General features: G+C 50.2%; 1 long non-coding RNA gene across 1 annotated transcript; it reads left to right on the forward strand.

Annotated features, from left to right (window-relative positions):
• The first annotated feature begins 13,358 nt into the window (after positions 1-13,358).
• Positions 13,359-16,960, forward strand: LOC147826102 (uncharacterized). Its single transcript, XR_015439847.1, has 3 exons — positions 13,359-13,518; positions 14,678-14,759; positions 16,693-16,960. It is a non-coding gene; the product is annotated as an uncharacterized LOC147826102 (long non-coding RNA).
• Positions 16,961-17,332: the final 372 nt, after the last annotated feature.

Genomic DNA, 17,332 nt, shown 5'->3' on the forward strand with positions numbered 1-17,332 from the left:
CCTTCCTCCTGCCCCTCCCCCGTCTCCCCCTTCCAACCTCTTTCTTCCTTCTCCCTCCACTCATTTTCTTTGAAGGCCCAACACTCACCCTTGGGCTGCTCTCACCGTGCTCCTTTTTCGTGGAGGGGTCACCCAGACAGTCCCCACCTTCAGGCCTGGTCTTGAGCTGCCTCCTTAGAGCATCAGGGCATCGCCCATGAAGATGCCCCTGCCTGCGTCTTTCCCTCAATCTTGTTTTTGTTTCACTTTGTCTTGAGACAGGGTCTTGCTATATAGCTCAGGCTAGGTTTCAAGTCACCAATGTACCCCAGCTGGCCTTGAACTTTGGGGGATCCTCCTGACTCAGGGCTGGGGTTGCAGGCTTGCACCACTGTCCCTGAATCTTAATGCTTTTCTAGCTTCTCATGAAGGACTGGGACCCCAGGGCACAAGGGGGAGAGAAGCCAGAAGGTGGTGGAGACTGCCCTGAATCTGCTCCTCCCTGCATCCTCATTCAGTAACCATCCAAAAAGGTTCGCCGAACCCCATTTCACAGACAGGAAAACAGGAAGGTGCGTAAAAGCTGAACAGTGGCAGAGCTGAGCCTTGAACCTGCCCCTGCCTGGTGGGACGTCCCTGGTGTGGACCCAAGGAGGGCAGGAGTGTGTTGAGGTGAGAGTGCAGGAAGGTCAGAGGGGGAAAAGGGCTAGCCTTTGTTCTGCTCCTGGGACCCCACTTTCTATCTGGGCCCTGCCAGATGCTGGTCCCCTCCAGCTTCTGGATTCAAGAGGTACTTGAATCCTGGACTCCTTTAAAGGCCTGGAAACCAGGATCAGTACCTTCCAGCAAGTTCTAGGGCAGGACACAGGCCGGCCCTGTCAATGCCCCACCAAGGCAGGTGAGGCCACAGGGCAGCTGGGCTCCTCTGAAGTCAGTGACGCTCACGCATGAATGTGTAGGGCCCTGTGAATTCCAGTGTCCTCTTAGAGAATCCCCCCTCACGCTGTCCCAAGCAAACCAAGGCTCAGAGAAGGAAGTGACAAAGCCACCTCACACATGGAGGAAGCAGTAGGAGCAGCGCTCCAAAAGTGGGCACCACGCACCCCACTTCTGGGGCTGGGATAGAAATCTGAGTCCTCTGTGGACTGCCAGCAGGTGGAGTAACAGTCCCCGTCCCCAGCTGATCCCAGGGCCAGCTCTCAGCCAGAGCTCTGTGGCCTCTTGGGCTGCATGAATGTGAGGCCGAATTATCACTCGACAACCTCTAGCCTCTTGGGAAAAAGGGAGTGAGAAAGAGAAGCCTGGCGTTTGGGGATTTGTAGGGGTTTCAAGAGCCAAGAAGACAAGGACGGTGCTCTGGGGTCCTTCGACTTCCCCCAAATCAACGCCATGATGAACCTATGGGCCCAGCCTGAGATGTCCTGGCTGCTAAATCCCGTGGTTTTCCCTGGTGGAAATGTCATCAGAGTCCCCAGGATTCTGAGGCAAGGACGTGGTCAGGTCAGGAGGTCAGAGCAGGAGGAGGCACAGGCTGGTGTGGGGGGAGGATCTTCAGTTGCCAGCAAGGGTAGCACCCTCCCCCCACCCCGTCGAGCGCCAAGCCCCCAGAGAGACCCAGTGGTCCAGAGCCCCAGGCTGGAAGCAACAGAGAGGACACCTGGACACATTCCCACAGGGAGCCATCTCCTCCCTGACCTCCCTGACCCAGGCCCGGCTTGCTTACCCCCGGGATAGGAGCTCTTGCTCTCCTGGCTCCATCATCCCGTTGCCTCTCCACGGGCCCTGGCTCTGTTCTCTGTGATTGGGCGGAGTGGTTCTGTCCCAGGGAAGCCCCTGGACTCCTCCTGACATGAGCTCAGCTCCCGCATCCCACCTGACCACCACTTCCACTCCTCTTGGCAAGTTTTCGGGCTTCCTGGTGAGTTGGGAGAAACCTCAAGAGACCGGGAAGCATTTTACTGACATGGCAATGACAGTAGTCCGTGCAACTCAGCAGACTGCAGCCAGGGGCTCTGCCAAGTGCCAGAGACAGAAATGAATCAGTCCAAACACGGGCCTTGAGGTGCTGCATTCTGAGAGTCAGGATAGGGCCTCTAGGCCTCAGCCAGCAGGGGAGTGGGTCACTGAGTGAGGGTGTCCCACTCGGCAGGGTTTGGAACGATCCTTTCCAATGGCCTGGGTGATTTTCCAGAGGGAGAGAGGGAAATTAGGGTACAGGGACACCAGAGAGTCAAGCCCAGACAGAAACCACAGAGCTGACCCACTCACTGGCTTGAGATAGTGATGTTTTATATCAGGGGTTGGTGAAGTTTCTGGAAGAGGCCAGGCAGTAAATATTTTGGGCTTTGTGGGCCTAGTCAGTGCTGCCATTATAACTGGAAAGCAGCCATAGACAACTTGTAAATGAATGAACGTGGCTGCGTACCAATAAAACTTTATGTGTCAACACTGGACCTGGAATTTCTCATCACTTTCTTGTGTCACAAAGCAGTAGTTGTTTGGTTTTTACCTCCCACCATTTTCAAACTGCACAAGCCACTCTTAGCCCACAGGCTATGCAAAAACAGGCTGACCCCTGATATTTGTGTGTGAATACGGGAAGACCACACTTGAACAGTGGGTAGAAAAAAGCCTGGAAGCTGGGCATGGTGCACGCCTGTAATCCCAGCACTACAGGAGGCTAAGGCAGGAGGATTACAAACTGAATCCAGCCTGGGCAATTTAGCAACTGTCTAAAAAAGAAAAAGAAATTTTTTTAAAAGGGCTAGGAAGGTAGCTCAATGGGAAGGTCCTGGATTCAGCTGAGAGGGGGAGGAGAAGGAAGAGGAGGAAAGGAGGAGGAGAAGGAGAGAAAGAGGAAGAAGAGAAAGAAGAAGAGAAAAAGGAAGAAGAAAAGGGCCTTGAATGCTGCAGCGAGGCTTTGGGGTGGATGTGGCCGGGTGCTGGCAGTAGATCCCATACTGACAGTCTGGATGATGAATCACCACCGATCCATCCCCACTCCCTTTTTCTGACCCATCTGCTGCTCAAATCATTGCCTGCCCTTAAGAAGCCAGAAAAATGTGTGTTTAGCTCAAGTGCTGACACGTACATGAGCACTTGCTTTTAAAATGTGTATCCAGTAACAGGAGACTATCAGCTTTTCGTTGAAGGTCGGTAAATAAGTGTGCAGTGGAATCAGTGGGGAGTTCCCGTTGTAATCCCCACCCTGTGGTGAGTGCAGGTCAGGGAAGGGTCAGTGTGAGTTCTGGGTCCTTCCTGGATGCATGTGGCAGGGACACACACAGGCACACTCATGTGCAGAGGCTTTGCTATTCACACTACACCTGTGGCTTGGTGTGTAAGACAGTTCTGAGGGCCGGGGATTTAGCTCAGTGGTTCTGCCACCTGCCTTGCAAGCGCAAGGTCCCAAGTTCGATCCCCGGGTGTGATTTCCCAACTTAGCCTGTGCTGCCAGGAGTAAGTGTTGCAAATCCTCTTGGGGCCCGGGAATTCCCACCAGGCTGGTTAGAATCTGGGACCTCAGTGTTTCCAGCCATCCTGGAGACCCCGAGGCTCAGACATCTCCACCTCCCTGGGGCTCAGACCCACCTCTTCCTGCAGATTTGGGCCGGGACTGGTGCCTGAGCAGTGACACTCAGGGACAGACAGTGGCGTGGTCCACTTGTCCAACCATCCATCCACCCATCCAACAAATGCACATCGAGCGTGGCTTCTGGCTGGAGCCTCGGGCTAAGGTGGTGGGCACAGTCATGATCCTGCCGTTCTCGTCCCCACTGTCTGGTGAAGGCTCGTTTGTGCATTCATGATTTTAGCAGTTATTTATGGACGATATGCCGGATACTCTCCTAGGCACTGAGACTACAGAAATGAACACAGGAGAAAAAGAAATGTTCCTTCCCTCCTGGGGTGTCAGTCTAGTGGAGGAGGTAGATGGTGAACACGAAAACAAATGTAATAGAGCAGAGGTGATAAGCAAGCTAGTGAGGTGCTGGGGAGTGGAGCCTATCTGAGAGCATGAGGGAAGGAGCTGTGCATATATAGGGGAGAGTATCAAAGGCAGAGGGGCCACCGGTGCAAAGGCCCTGAGGTCACCGATGGAGTGGTGGAGAGCTTAGAGGGTCTTGTAGGCAGGGAAGAGCTTGGCTGTTACTCCAGGGGGCAAGGGGAGCTGTAGAAGTTTTGGGGCAGAGGAGTAACGTGACCTCACAGGTTGGCTGCTGGATCCAACAGGTTGGGAATAGACTGCAGGGGGCCAAAGGCTGAAGCAGGGAGGTGGGCTGAGGACTCTGGACCTAACCCAACAAGAGATCTTGGACCTGGTGGTTCTGGCAGAGGTGGCAAGAAGGGTGGGGCTTTTGTGTACTCTGAAGGTAGTCACAGGCTCGCTCTTTCTCTCTCTCTCTCTCTCTTTCCTTCTTTCTCTCTTTTTTTTTGAGACAAGGTCTCACTATGTAGCCCAGGCTGGCCTCGAGCTCACAGCAGCCCTCCTGCCTCAGCCTCCCATATTCTAGGATGTCAGGTGTGCACCACCACACCTGGCTTACAAGCCTTTCTGATGTACCGGATGCGCGTGGTGAAGGGAGAGGACACAGGTTTCTGGGGCCTGGACCAGCTGGATGGGCCTGCAGAAGAGTGGGCTGGGTGGGGGTCGGACCTACGGGCTTGATAAGCTGGAGGTGCCCGCTGACATCAAGAGGAGAGGCCAGGGGCAGGTGTGGAGTGGGGCCTGTGTTTGGGGGACACAGGCTGACGCGGGGACCGGGAGGCTGCGCGCAGGTGGGATTGAAGCCCACGGGAGAGGGCAGACGGGAGATGGGAGTGGAAGATCCAAAGCGGGGAGGTGGAGGGAGGGGAGGCACTGCAGCCGGGAGGGGGTAGCCAGCCTGGCCAGAGGCTGAGCAGCTTCAGGGGCATGTGGAGTGGGGGTTTGCGACAAGGAGACGGGGCCACGGGCACGGTGGTGCATGCCGCCACTCCGGGAGGCTGAGGCAGGACGACCGAAAATTGGAGTCCCGTCTGGAGAGCTGAGCAACTTAACGAGACCCTGCCTCAAAATGAAAAATGAAAACAGGGTGGGAGGGAGCTTAGTGTAAAGGCCGTGGGTTCAATAGCAGCACCAAAAACAAAACAAAAGGACGGGTTCCAAGCAACGGCAACCCAGGGTGACCTGGAGGAGAGAGGGATGCCAAGCCAAGGAGGGCTTCCAGGAAGAAGAGGTGTCTAGGTAGAAGCCGAGAGGGGCGTGTCTCTTCCCCCGGGGTGAAGAAGACAGGCCCAGGCTGATGGGACAGCACAGACAGAGACCGAAGTGAGAGCTACTCACTTGGGGACCAGAAAGTAGCCCGGCATTGTCCTTAACGGGGCACAGGAAGAGGAAGGAGGGCGGGAGGAGTGGAGTCCTCCGGGGCCCCGCAGAAGTCAGCGAGGCAGAGGCGGGGTCCTCGATCAGACACCCCACCTCCTTTCCGGTGCTGCCTGAGGTCGGCTGGGGTCCAGCCAGGCCCCTCGGTGTGTGGGACCCTGGCAGCCGCCAGTCCCTTCCCCTTAACTCCTGTCCCTCTGGGTGGGCAGCCCTGCCGTGTCCTGTTGCTCCCTTCTCCACCTGCCTGAAGTCCACAAAGTGCCTCTATCGCATCCCCGAAAGGAAGGGGCCCCACAATGCCATGGATGCTCACTAACTTGCACATGGTGCAAATACGCAATGACAATTAAGGGTCATTTTGGGGGAGGGAAGTCTGGCAGACCTTTCAGCACTGGGCACTAGGGATGCCTCCCCAGGAAGCAGCACTTACTTATTTCTTATTTACTTACTTACTTACTTTTGAGACAGGGTCTCTCTATGTAGCCCAGGCTGGCTTCGAACTCCTGGTGATCCTCCTGCCTCAGCTTCTCAAGTGCTGGGATTACTGGGGTGCACCACCACACCTGGCTTCCCAGGAAACAGGATTTAAACAATAGATGTTAAGGATGAGTCAAGAGTTAGCCAAAACAAAAAACAAGTAGGGCCGGGATTTAGCTCAGTGGTTCTGCTTACTTTGAAAGCGTAAGGTGCCGAGTTCGATCCCCGTGCCAAAAAAAAAAAAAAGAGGTGGAGGAGTGTGAGAATGAATGGGAATGGCATGTGGCAAGTTCAGAGGTGAGAAAGAACAAGGGATAGGAGGGGAGGAGGGGGTGCAGTGTGACAGAACCTGGGGCGTTGGGAGGTGGCATCCGGTTGAGGGGACTGGAGGTGGTCAAGGAACTTCTCAGATCTGCACGTAGGAGAATTCAGAGCCTGAGATCAGAAACCCCTGAGATCAGCCCAGCGGGACCTGGATCAGCTCCAAGGCAGGGCCTCTCCCTCTCTCCCCCTCTTCCCCTCTTTTTTTTCCAGATTTAATTTTTATCAGCACATGTTTGCGGTACATAATGATCACATTCCTTGTGGGGAGTTGGTAATGTACACAACACATCTTAATTCTTTTTTCATCCCCTTTCCTTTCCCTTCCTCCCCCTACTCCTAGTAGAGTTATCTCTCTACTTCCTGTTATGTATTTTCTATTTTGCTCTTTATATTTTGGATTTCTCATGTAAGATAAGCCACGTGATGTTTAAGCTCATGTGAATGATTTATTTCACTTAACATTATGGTCTCGAGGTGCATCCACTTGCTTATAAATGACTCCAGTCTATGCTTCATGGCAGAACAGTCCTCCATTGTGTACAAATACCACATTTTCCTTGTCCATTCATCTGTTGATAGATACATAGGCTGCCTCCAAGATCTAGCAATTTTAAATTGTGCTGCTATAATCATGGGTATGCCTGTATCCCTGTAAGATGGTTTTTAAGTGTTTGGGGAAGATACCTAGAAAGGGGATAGCTAGGTCAAATGGAATTACTACTTTTAATTTTCTGAGGAATTTCCACACTGATTTCCACAGTGGTTGTACTAGTTCACACTCCCACCAACAGTGTAGTACAGTTCCTTTTTCCCACTTCCTTGACAGAATTTGTTACTAGATTTTTTGATGTTGGCTGTCCTTTCTGGGGTAAGATGGTATCTTCAAGTGGTTTTAATTTGCATTTCCCTGATAGCTAGCAATGGTGAGCATTTTTTCATTTATTCATTGGCCGTTTGGTTTCTTCTTCTGAGAAGTGTATTCATTTCTGTTGCCCACTTTTTTGATTGGGTCTTTCATTTTAGGAGTCTAATTTTTTAGACCCCCTTAAAAATACTTGTGATATTAGCCCTCTGTCTGAGGATATTTGATTTCTTTTTAAAAAACATTTTAAAAATTTTAAAAAATTAATTTTATTGGTACAATTTAGGTATACAATATAATGACGTTCATCATTGGTAATTTGTACCTTTACATGATGTATCTCGGTTCTTATTTTTCCCCATTTCCTGCCCTCCCTTCAACCCCTCCACCCCTCCCTATTTACGAAGACTTTGTTTCCACTTTTTCATTTTCTCATATTAATTCCATGCTCTTCTTTCCTTACCCAGCCCCTCCCACTTCCCCTTCCCCTTTGCACCTTTTCTTCCTAATTCACATTATCTATGATACAGTTTGATCCTTATTTACACTTTCAGTTTCTCACACCAGAGAAACTATTCGGTATTTACACATGTGTGTCCTATTTATTTCACTTAAGCATATCGCCTCACTTGATGATGGCCACTCTTTCTGGAGTAAGATGGAACTCGGTGTTGTTTAATTTGCATTTCTCTACTGGTCAGTGAGCAATGTCGAACATCTTTTCCTGTATTTATTGACCATTCCTACTTCTGCCCACTTCCGGTCTTGTGACTCCTTTGACAGGTGGGGTCACCCATGTTTGTCTTCTTCCAGGGACGGAGAGCTCACTACCTCGGAGATGGCCAGGCTATGTTAGAAAGAGCGCTATGAGGGCCACAGTCAGGGACTGGGGTCCAGACTCAGCCCTGGGATACACCAGGCCATTTCACCCAGGGCGATAATGTGGGCTGGGGTCCACCGCGGCGGGGGACGGCCGGCAGCTGGTGCTGAAGTCTCGGAAGCTGCCCACGGGACGACTGACTCTCGCGAGCGAGTGCTCCGGATGCCACCTGATGAGGCTGTCGAAGGCACGCAGGGGAAACAAATCTGTTCCTGAAGTCGCTCCCTCCCCGCAGCGACAGCACCCCCCCCCCACCAGGAGCGTTGGCCTGCCCGCAGCGCCACCATGTGGGCCAGGAGAGTCACGACATCAGGGATTCGGGTCGCAACTCCAGAGCCACCTCATGAACAGCCTTTCCTTCCATATATATATATTTCCAAAACAGAAATATGAAACAGAAACGTGGCGTCGTACGCCTGTAATCCCAGAACTCCAGGAGGCTGAGGCAAGAGGATCGAAAAGTTTGAGCCAAGCTTGGCAACTTAGTGACTTAGCGACAGACACGCTGTCTCAAAATAAAAAATTAAAAAGGGACTGGAGATGTAGCTCAGGGCAAAGGCCCTGGGTTCAATCCCCAGAACCACACACACACACACACACACACACACACACACACCCCAAAGGAATACAAGAGGAAAGGAATATTTTCATATACCTTACGTATATTCAATACCCAATAAACATTCTTTAGTCTCTACTCCACAGTCAATAGAAACAAATTTAAACAGCCAAGCAAATTGCAAAACATTAGGCACATATAATAAGATCATATTTTTTTTTCTGTAGAAAAACATCTGAAGCCTACTTGCCAAAAATGTCAGTTGGTGATTTGTAATTATTAATTATACATACTTAATAAAAAATATGCAAATTTCATAGACTGTATAAATGGCAGAAATGGACAGTTTTTCTCCAAAATGCCTCATCCTCTCCACTGTCACCCCGAGGATGAACACTGATTGCATTTTGGCAAATAGATTTCAGATTTTTTTCTACAGAAAAAAAAATATAATGTTAACTGAAGCAGAGACTAAAGAATATTTATTGGATATGACACCCGAATCAGGCTGAAGTGAACACTGTGTGTCTATCACACAATTTAAGAACATTTCTATTACTTTGAAGTTTCTTTTATGCTTTGCTTTTAAAAAATAAGTGTAAATGTAGCATTTTTATTTCTCTTCCCTTTCTTCCCTTATCCTGGGGTTGATTTATTACTTTTACTAATTCATGTCATCCTTTTACTAATTTGTTAGTTTTCCTTTCTTTTAGTGATTATTCTAAATATGGTAACATGTACCCTTGACTTATTAAAGCCTGATCAGAGTTAATACTCTCATCACTGTGAAAATGCAGGAACCTTGGGCCACTTAAAACTCCATTTACCCCCTCCTGGTTTATACGTAATTGTCATCTGGTACCATCTGGAATTTGAAGTCTTTGTATATTTCAAACTCCACAAGATGATATTATTATTATTTGGTACAGACAATATTTGTTTGGACTAACCAAATATTTTATCTTCTTCATTGGCCTTAATTTCTTCCTGCATCTCCAAGTTTCCATCTGGGATTCCTGAAAATCACCCTTTACTAATTCCTTTGATGAGGGTGTGCTTGCTGGTGATGGATTCTTTCAGTTTTTATTGTGTGAAATATCTTTATTTTCTCTCTCTCTCTCTCTCTCTCTCTCTCTCTCTCTCTCTCTCTCTCTCTCTCTGAGAGAGTGTTGCTATTACCCAGGCTGGGATAACGGGGTTATGCCCCCACACTCGGCTACATCTTCATTTTGGAAGAAGAGCAGTTTTTGCTGGATGTTATATTCCAGGTTAGTGAGACAGGCAAGAAAGGAGAGAAAAGTAAGAGGTAAGTGAGATACACAAAAAACAAACAGTAAGATGGGATTTCTAAGCCAAATATATCAGCAATTATGTTACATGTAGGAAGGTTAAATACCTCAATTGAAAGAGAAACATCACATTGGACAAAAAAAAATACATAAGGCTGCTTATAAGAGAAAAATGTCAATTATAAAGATAAAAAAGGAGGAAAGTAAAAGGGTAGAAAACATTATATCAAGCAAACACTAACTGGAAGTAGTGGGTGTAGCTACATTATTATCAGCAAAAGCAGAATTTAAAGGGGGAGTTTAAAGCAGAGTCTAAAGCAAAATTTAAGCCATGCCAGAGATAAACAAAGCTATTCACAATGGGATACATTTTTTATTTATCAAGCAGATACAATTCTAACTTTGCACACAACTAATAACATAGCCCCAAATAGAGAAAGCAAAAATCAACAGAACTTAAAGAAATAGATAAATACAAAATTCTTCTTTCAGTAACTGAAAGAATGAGCAGATAAAAGAATTAACAAGAACTCACATATCTGAGGGACATCACGGAAGTGGGCTGCATTCTTTTTATTGTGTTTTATCAGATGGTCCAGGATTTTTGTCTCATTGATAGTTTAATTAAAATGGTGACTAAACTGGGTGTGGTGGCAGATGCCTCTAATCCCAGCACTCGGGAGGCTGAGGCAGGAGGATTGCTGCAAGTTCTAGGCCAGCCTGGGCTACAAAGGGAGACCCTGCCTCAAAAAACAAGCAAACAAAAATAAGATGGTGACTGCTGGCCCTCCTCCACTATAAAATTACTCTTTTTTCTCCATTAATAACTAATAAAAATTTTGTGAAGGAGGCTCTTTAAAATTTTAAATAGGCAATTCTATATCACTCTTTCAATTTATTGATTTATATCAACATGTGCTTATGGATTCTTGTTCTATTTAGTGGGTTATATTTTTATTTTATTTTTTTTCCAGTACCAGGAATTGAACTCAGGACCTTGTGGTTGCCAGGCGGGCATGGCACCACTGAGCTACATCACCAGCCTTCTATTTAATGTGTTATAATTTGTTATTAGCCTGATTATTTATTTTTTCTGGCAGTGCTGGGAATCACCCCCAAGGCCTTGCACCCCAGAGTAGGCAAGTGCACTATCACTGAGCTAGACACCCAGCCCTAGCACTATGCATTCTGATGCTCACACTTTTCCAGATGTGGCTAGCGGGAGCTCTTTTGGCCTGTCTCCTCTGTGCACACTGTCTTACTTCCTGGCAATGTGTTTCGGAACCTCTTGCACTGTTCCTGCTCTGGAGTCAGCCATTTTTAGGGAGCCTTGGCTCTTTTCATTAGAGAATGATATTTAGAGACCATCTTAGGCAAGAGGTGTGCTCACTGCTGTTGGAGTTCTCTGAGGTCCTCTAAGTGGTCAGGGCTGGAACCACGTATGTACTTCTATATCTGCGTATAGACAGACACATTTCTGGACTCACATTTACATCTATATTTATTCCATATATTTATAGATGTTGAAAACCATGAGCTCTAATTTCTATAGAAGGTCACAGAGTCCATTCCAATTTTCTACCTTTCCATATTTGAAACTCCCTCCTCCATCAGTGAGAAATCCAGCTTCCATTATTTCTTAATATCTTCACCTCTCCTGTATGTGATCAATCCATATATGACTATATGGCTACCCACTGATGCATAGCAAATTACTCCCAAGTTTTGTGGCTTAAAACACAAAAACCATTTATTTTCCCTCAGCTTCTGCAGGTCGGGAAATTGGGAGCAGCTCAGCTGGGGTTCTGACTTAGATTCTCTCATACCTCAGGGGTTTGCAATCACACAGCAGCAGGCTGTAAGCATTTGGGTGAAGCCTTCCCCGGGGATGGAGGGTTTGCTTCCAAGATGCCACATTCACACCACAATCCCTCTTTTTGGAATGGATAGAACAGCAGAGAAGAAATTAGTAAAATCTTCACCCTGGTGTAGGCGGTTGGCAGGAGAGCACAGTTTAACACCCACCCAGTGGTCTTGTCTGCAGGACTGCTTGTGTATTATTATCACAACACAGCAGCCGGCTTCCTCAGAGAGAATACTCCAAGAGATGACAAGGTAGAAGTAGCACGTCCTTAAACCACTCAGTTATTCTGGAATATTCCATATTCTGTTGCTCACCCAGACAAACTCTAACATAAGGTGGGAAGGAACTCCCAGAAAGCAAGGTTCATTGGAGGCCATCTTGGGGGGCGCCCAGCACAGTGACCATTCTTCTGTTGCCACTGCTGCATGCCCTTCGGGCACGGATGCCTTCATCTCCCTGGTCAGGCTGGGACTCTGAACCAGGCTCCATCCCCATCCCCCTCCAAGGGCAACCTCCTCATTCTGCTAGGGTTCCAACAGCTATAATGATTATTATTTAATGATTATGCTAGTCACAGTGAGCCATTTCCTGTCCTATCAGACAGCTGAGAAGCACACTGAAATAAGGGAGGAGAGTGAAGACGATTCTCCCATAGCAACAGGGGATGCTGATGCTTCCTTTGCTTGGCTGGTAAGGATTAAGAAGCTGGGTGAATGCACGGAAAATGCACAGCACAGCTCCTGGCACACAGCAGGTGCTCCTACCACAGGTTCTCACTCGTCCTCCTACACTTTCCCTGCTGGGCAGGGGACAGAAGTGGCCCACGGCTATTCTGTGGCCCAGCAGCCACCATGGCTGTACCCCAGAGTAAAGTTGGGGAGCATCCTGTGAGGGCACCGCTCTACCACCAGTCCCTGGCCCCCGGGAGGAAGCTCCTTGCCCAGCCTCTGCCCAGTACCTAGGAGGGTGGCGAGGAGGGAGGTTCCTGGTGGTTCCAGGTTACGCTGGGTCACCTGGTGTAATCACCTCCAGGTAAGAGGCAGAAGGACTTGAGTGTGGACGTCTAGGCAGAGCGCAGTACCTGGTGTGTGCACAGACCTGGGTGTGCAATGGTGGGCTCTAGGGGAGCACTGGGAATGCTGGCTGGTTTCTAATCTCAGCTCCACAGCTATATGACCTGGGCGAGTCCCTCCATCTGCCTGGGCTCCCTCTTCTCTTGTCCAAGGAGCCAGGCAGTTTCTAAAGGGCTAAGGCAGTGATGGTGAACCTTTTAGAGACCGAGTGCCCACACAGCAACCCCAGTCCCATTTATTTATCGCAAAGTGCCAACATTGCCCCGTATGCACTGTTATCCGGTGCTCTGCTGTTGGGGCTGACTCAGCTCGAGTCCCAACAGAGCCCTGCGTGTCCATCCTGGCAAATGTGCCATAGGTCCTTTGGGTGTAAGGGATCCTCAAATTGTGGGGGTTGGATGTTTCTTCCCAGGCCTGGGTCTGAGCTCAGCTCTCAGACTCTCTCTCTCTCTCTCTCTCAGAACCCCAACCATCTTGGTCCTCCCAGTGTGGGGAGAGCCCACAAGCTTGTGGACACCCAAGGGGGCTCTATGTGTGTATTTACTTTGTTCAAAGTCCGTCTCCGCACAAGACTTGAGCCACTGGGCCTGGCTCTGTGTCCTGGGCCTCATGTGAGCTGGGGGCGGGGCTTGAAGGAATTGGGCGGAGGCCAGGCCAGCCCGCGTTTTGTAGACCCAGCCCCCCACCCCGGCACGCACCACCCCCAACATGGAAAGAGCTGAAACTCAGAGCAGACTCAAGCGGATGTGCACCTCTCTCTAAGCCTCAGGTGCCTCCAAAGAGGCGATATGAACCTGCTTCCCAGCGTGTTGGGGGGCAGCACAGGACCAAGGTGGAGAAGCCCAGGTAGGGCACGGAGGAGATGGGCGGGCATGGGCCCTGCGTGGACAGGCCTGGCCCTGGGGGTGGGCCCTCCAGAGCCTGGGGTGGGGAAGCCTCAGCGTGGACTTGAAGGAGCTTCGGAAGCTGTCCTTGTGGTCTCTGGGGAGGACAGCAGCGGGTTGCCATGGAAACCAACCCACAACACTGCACTCCAACGGAGCTCCTAGAAGTTCTCTGAATACGAATCTCATCTTTTGGGCCGCTGCTTCCTCTCCACGCCTCCAGGGGTGCGTGGGATCTGTTGATGGGTCTGTGGGTCAGGGGTCCGTGTGGCCCCTCTCACCGCCCCACCGCCTCAGCTCAGTGGCCCGGCTCCCTTCTCTGCCCCTGTGGAACACCTGGCCCCTCCCCACTTCCCTTGGCCTCTTCTGCAGAAGGATTTGGGGGGCACAGTGTTTTCCCTGCTCCACTAAAAACAACAAAACCCCACCAACCTGAAACATCTTCAGAGCTGGCAGACCCCTTCAAGATAACGCCCTGAACTGGCGCTGTGGACACGGTCCGGGAGCGCGTTAGAAACGCAGCATTCCCGCCTCCACTCAGACCCACCGAATCCAAATCTGCCTTTAGAGAAGGTTCCCAGGTGACTCACACACAAGTTAAAAGTGGAGACGCTCTGCCCTTGTGGGCCCCACCTCCCACTGTATAGATGGGGAAACTGAGGCCCGTGGTGGTAAGGGGACTTTCAAGGGCACGGATTGCAAGACAGCGGGCGCCTGCGAGATCCATGCTCCTGTCCTCCCTACCCTCAGCCCACCCTGTGGCTTTACCTAATCTCTCTGGCTGCAGAGCCCTGGATTCCAGATCCTTCCCCAGCCTCTGCAGGTCTTTGGAGGATCTTGCTCGCCCCCTAGTGGGAGCAGGGAGATATGACCTAGCCTGACTCCACCCCGCGGGGACGGCTCCCAGCTCAACAATAAAGGAATGGGGCAGAGGACAGGGGGCAGCAGGGAGTGAGGAAGTCACAGGTGGAGGACGGAGGGTAGGAGAGAGAAGGCAGCTGGCTGGGTGAGGTTCAGAGTCCTTGCTTTGAAGCTGTTTGCTTAAGTTCATGCTGGCTCAACCCATACGTGATATCCAGGGTCTCTGACCACCTCTCCATCTCCATTTCCTCACTCCCAAGATTCAGAGAGTCGTGGTGGCGCTTGCTGCCTGTGGCCGTGTGAGGATCCACAGGACGATCCTGGGAAGTTCTTTGCACAGAGGTGAGAGGCACAGGTGGTGAGTCGGCCCAGGGATTGGCACAGCACACTGCAGGAAGGCTGTCAGGGACTGTGTCCACTCCGTGGAGGTGGGAGAGGAAGATGGGATGCCTTGTCACCCATGCCCTGGGATCCCAAAGGCTGGATTTCAGAGAGGGCAGACTTTGCAGGGCAGAAGTCAAGAGAACCACATGCTCTGGAGTCAGACAGTACAGGTTCACATGAAGCTCAGCACAGACCAGCTGGGGGACTTGTGGCTCTCTCTAGGCCTCAGTTTCCTCATCCGTGAATGTCCTTCCAGGTCTGCCATGACCCCATGACATACTATTAAGCATCCAGCACCATGCAGGCCCTGTGGTCACTGCATGGTCCAGTGGAGGCCAGGGGAGAGGTAGTTGGTCAAGGGGAGATACCCAGCCATACCCCAGGAGCTGCCATGCCAAGCACAGGGCAGTTGGCCCTCTGGGTCCTTCCTGAAAAGCTGTAGTGTAGTGGTGTAGGGAAAAGGACCAACTGCCTGATTGGAGGATGGTATTGGGCCAGGCAAATGTGCCCTGGGATTGCATTTGCTTTAAAAGCCTGGGATTCCTCCTTTTCCCCCATGCACACTAAGGCTGGTGTGTGACAGCCAAGCCGGCCCAGGCCAGCAGCTGGCCATCAACCTCCCCAGGTGAGTTCTTAACCCCAAACCATTCTACTGTCTTCGTCACTCACAGCCCCTTCAAAGGGACCTCTCTCCCCCTTGACCTTGGGCCCTTTACCAAGAGTGAGCCCCCTTCTCAGGGACTCCTCAGCATGTCTGTTTGTGATCTGAGCACTAGCTTTGCCACGCTGAGCTGAACCAAACCCATTTCTCTTGTGGAACTGGGGAATGAAGAGGAGAGGGATCTGGCTTCAGGAAAAGGGACCAGAACTTTCCTGATATTATCACCAAAAGTCCTGCATCTTAGGAACTATTGGAGCAAATGCCAAGAGAATATGAGCAAGCTGTGACTCTTGGCCACAGCTACCATACTTGATTTTATAGAAGTTGTATATGATGTGGGAGCCTTCATAAGGAAACAGAAAGACCCAGGAAAAATGTCCACCCCAGTATCTTTTTGCTGTGTGTGATGAAGAGCAGGGAGTCTCAGAAGCATGCAATAAGAGGGAGAGCTGAGCATAATGAAGCAGAGGATCTCAGCCAGGTCTGACCACCCAGGGTCCTCTTGGCCTCCCTGCAGCTTCTGAGATGAGGAAGCTCCTTTCCTCTGGGGACAGGGAGCCACCTCTCACGTGAGGGTCTTCTGACCTGCTCCAGAGAAGGTCACAAAGTTCTTCCTGTATGTGCCATTACTCACACTCCTCCAACCTAAAATATTCACTAAGTGTTGAGGGTAGCATGTCATGAACCTGTCAGCGTGTAGCATGTTTTGTTTATCTGTTCAGCTCGAGTCGTATCCGAATTTTGGCTGTCATTACTAACACTGCTGTGAACACGGGTGCATGGTCATCTATGATACCGGCATCGATTGCTTTGAGAACTTACCTGGGGTGGAATTGCTGGGTCCTGTGGTGATTTGATGTTTAACTTTTTGAGAGGCTGCCAAACTGCTTTCCATCTCAGCTTGTGCTAAGTATTCTCCATATCAGCTCAGGAAGCTGGCAGCACCACCCAGCAGGTTGGCCTTGCTTCAAAGGGGAAGACAGTGCGATACAGACAGATAAAATGTCCTGTGTCCATCAGATAATAAGTGCAGAGCCAAGATTCAAATCCACATGGCCCAACTCCATGACCCTCTGCCATCTGCCCCCAGTGTTGGCCTGGGTGTCTATGTCTGCAGATCAATGGTGTGAGGGGGCTGGAGCTAGGAGATAAAGTCAAGGAGTTTCCAAAGGAAGGTTCGGGGAGACATAGGAGAGGCAGAGAACCCCTGTTGTGGCTTGTGTTTTTCAGAGGTGGCTGAATCTGGAAGGTGTGATGCTGGGATTAAGGGTGTGTGGTTACTAAACCACTACAGGTGAGTGATTGGTTTGGGACTGCCCTAATCCTGGCAGTCTGGATGGGATAAAGGGGGCAGAAAGGCACTGTTAAGGTCTCGTGTTGCTTTGCTACTTTTGGGCCGCCATGAACTGTTGCCCCTCTGCCACCCTGCCTTGGAGCCAGCTGATTATGCACTGAAACCTCTATGAACTGTAAGCTGAATAAACCTTTCTCCTTTTAACTTTGGGTGTCAGATATTTTGTCTCAGCAATGAGAGAAAAGTAACTAACACAGCCCCATAGCTCTGCAGGGACTGCTCAGCTCCCAGTCAGCTCCCAGGCTCGGGTCCCTGGGCGGTCAGCAACACTGGGCTCCCTAGACAGAGAGCATCTTACTTGTCTCTGTCTAGCATTCTCCCTTCTGGCCAGATCCTTATTTTCCTTACAGAATTTAGTTCAGGCGATTGGGCTGCCCAGAAGTGGGCTGACTCAGATCTAGCCAATCAGTGTAATTTTTTACTCTGGGCCATGGTGATTGGTTCCGAAAGGTCATGTGAGCTAAACTGACGAATGAGACTTGACCCTCAACGGGGACCTTGATAAGAATGGATGGG

The sequence above is a fragment of the Heterocephalus glaber genome, unplaced genomic scaffold (genome assembly GCF_053883595.1).
Source record: "Heterocephalus glaber isolate CG9 unplaced genomic scaffold, H.glaber_assembly_v1.0 deba00001479, whole genome shotgun sequence".
NCBI classification, from domain to species: Eukaryota; Metazoa; Chordata; class Mammalia; order Rodentia; family Bathyergidae; genus Heterocephalus; species Heterocephalus glaber.